Source organism: Octodon degus, unplaced genomic scaffold, assembly GCF_000260255.1.
Source record: "Octodon degus isolate 3935 unplaced genomic scaffold, OctDeg1.0 scaffold00004, whole genome shotgun sequence".
Lineage (NCBI taxonomy): Eukaryota > Metazoa > Chordata > Mammalia > Rodentia > Octodontidae > Octodon > Octodon degus.
In genome coordinates this window covers 31,186,730-31,189,443 of record NW_004524580.1, presented here as the reverse complement: position 1 = coordinate 31,189,443, position 2,714 = coordinate 31,186,730, and the positions used below count along the sequence as shown (strand labels likewise).

The window sequence follows — 2,714 nt, the reverse complement described above, 5'->3', positions numbered from 1 at the left end:
ATTCAAGGGACGGTGCTCAGCTTCGTCCTGAGTCACTGTATCCTGTGCCTCTGTAAGGCCCTCAGGAGTTTGCTCTGTGGGACGAACTGCCCTCCTGAGGTAGGGCCTGGACCCCTTGCTTGCTGCTGGGCAGTCTGAGGGGCACTTCAGTGGAGGTGCTCATGTGCCCTAGTGGGCTTGCCTGTGTGCTAAAATAAAATATTGAAGTGGAGCAAAGGTCTAAATATTACCACAAAAATACTTAACCTGCTCTTAAGATCATTTGCACAGGCAAGGACTTTCTGAGCTGAATCCCTGAACTTAACTACCAAATTGAAAAGCTTCTGTACAGCAAAGGGAACAACCAAGAGTGAAGACGCAACCTGCAGAAAGGGAAAAGTATTTCATCAGAGATGCTTCAGACAGGAAACTAACAGAATATATAAAGAACTAAAAAAAAAAAAAAAATCAGATTCCCCCCAAAATAAAGACTCGATCAAAACAGGCATCTGAATGGATAGATACTTCTCGGGAGAAGTAAGGATAGCTCATAGAAACATGAAAAATTGTTCACTATCACTGGCCAGTAGAGAAACACACATTAAAACAAAACTGAGATTCCGTCGTACTCTTCAAGGAATGGCTATCACCAAGAAGTCAAAACACTAACAAATGCTTCCACGGCTGGGACAAAGGGGACCCTTCTCCATGGTTGGTGGAAAGGTGAACTAGTGCAAGTGCTATGAAAATCACTGTGTCGATTCCTCAGAAAATGAAAACTGGAAATCCCGTTTGACCCAGCCTTTTCCCTACTGGCTATCTTTCCAAGAGAGCTAATGGCCCATTAGGGTGATCTGTACTTACACATATTTATAGCAGCACAATTCATAACAGCTGAATCTTGGGAGCAGCCTGCACCTCCAGCAGCAACGGAAGGGGTAAAGAAAGTCTGGTATTTGAGCACCGTGGAGAGCTACCGAGCCACATGCAGGGTAAACACAAGTCATTTGTAGGAAAAGCGATACCCTTGAGACCATGGTGCTAGGTGAAGTGAGTCCGACATGAGAGGGAAGACGGTGCATGCTTTCTCTTATGTAAGAAGCCCAAAGTCTAAATAAAGAGTAAAATAAGAGATAAAAAACAGAAAGCAGAGACAGGTCTACTGCAGATGGGAAGGGATCAGGACCTGAAGGGATAACAACATGTAATGTTATCTTCAAAGTATTTGCTCAGATACAAGATATAGGTGGCAAGCAGAAGGACCCATGGAGGGCCTGTTTTGGCTGCATCTGCAGCCTGGTCTGGCTTTTGCAGTCTTAGCTGTGTGCTCTGTCCTGCACCTGGAGAAACGGGACAATCAGCGGCCTACATGAACCCAACAGCAATGGCCAGATCAAGAGGTCCAATCCAGTCTTCAGGGCAGACCATCCAGGATTATCTGAATCAACCCAGGCCTACCTGGGAAGAAGTGAAGGAGCAACTAAAAAAGAAAAAGAAGGGTTCTAAGGTTTTGGCTGAATTTGAAGAAAAAATGAATGAAAGAAAGAACCAGAAAAGCACAGAGAGAAATTATTAAGTGGAAATGAGAGCTCATAAAAAAACAGAGAAAGAAGAAAGAAAAGAAGAAATCTGGTAGGTATTCATCTTTTTCTTCGTTGAGCTCTGATTCTTCCAGCAGTTCTTCAGATTCTGAATAGGAAAAGAAGCAACAAAAAGGAGAAAGAAAAAGAACCATTCATATAAATCTAAAAGCTCCCTGTCAGAAGCTGAGTCAGACAATAAGGATATTTTAAGAAAGAAAAAGAAGTCAAACAATGCAATTTGGAGAGAGAAGGACATTAAAGGACTTACCAAGCAAAGAAAGACGTGTCCTGAAGATAAACCTCCTTCATCTGAGGCCATGTCAGAATCAGACCGTACTGAAGGGGTACGAGCAGAAAGGAAGAAAAGCAGTGAAGAATGGGAAAAGGCAACAGAAAAAAAAATAAAAAAGAACAAGAAGCACAAGAAACACAGTAAGAAGAAGAAAAAGAAGAAGAAGGCTGCTAGCTCAAGTACTGAGTCACCATAACATTAGCAAAATCCAGGACTCCCCTGTGAAGAAGGTACAATGTCTAAGAAATTTAGACAGTGAAATTACAATATATTTACCAATGTGCATGCATTTTCTTGTCCTTAAAATTATTCCTGGACTACTCAATGAGCGCTCCAGTGCCGCCATGTGGAAGGGCTGTAATTGCTGCCTGCTGCTTTAACATCTACTTTTTCTCCTCTAGTGCATGATAACCTGGGAAATGACACACTGCAGTCACACTCGTGGTTAAAACATTTGGGAAGAAAGCTAGTGTTTCTGACTAAAAATATCTAGTGATAAATCAATAGGAAATGAAATCTGGATACATCTTAAGATGTAATCAGAAATGGCCAGATGACTCCAGTTAAATTTTTTAAAGTAGGGATTACATTAATTTTTTTGAAATCTGTACTCTGTAGATAAGTGCTTCTTAAATTTTCCACCTTGTATACTTTTTATTTATCTTGGGAAGGAGATTTTAGGGTGGAGGGAGGGCAGTTTGCTATCTCTCCAGCTAGCAGAATAGGGTGCCTCTGGTCCTCACACCTCCTCCTTCTGTGGACACAGTAGCCACACTTCCTGGGGAGGTCAGAGCTGGGTATGAGCCCTCTTGCCCTTTATGGAGCTTAATGGCATCTGTGGGCGTTGTCATCTGCTGCTT

The 2,714-nt window shown here is 42.3% G+C and overlaps 1 pseudogene; it reads left to right on the top strand.

The window, feature by feature from the left end:
• The first annotated feature begins 1,348 nt into the window (after positions 1-1,348).
• On the top strand, positions 1,349-2,050 carry LOC101571105 (annotated as a pseudogene).
• The last annotated feature ends 664 nt before the right edge of the window (positions 2,051-2,714 follow it).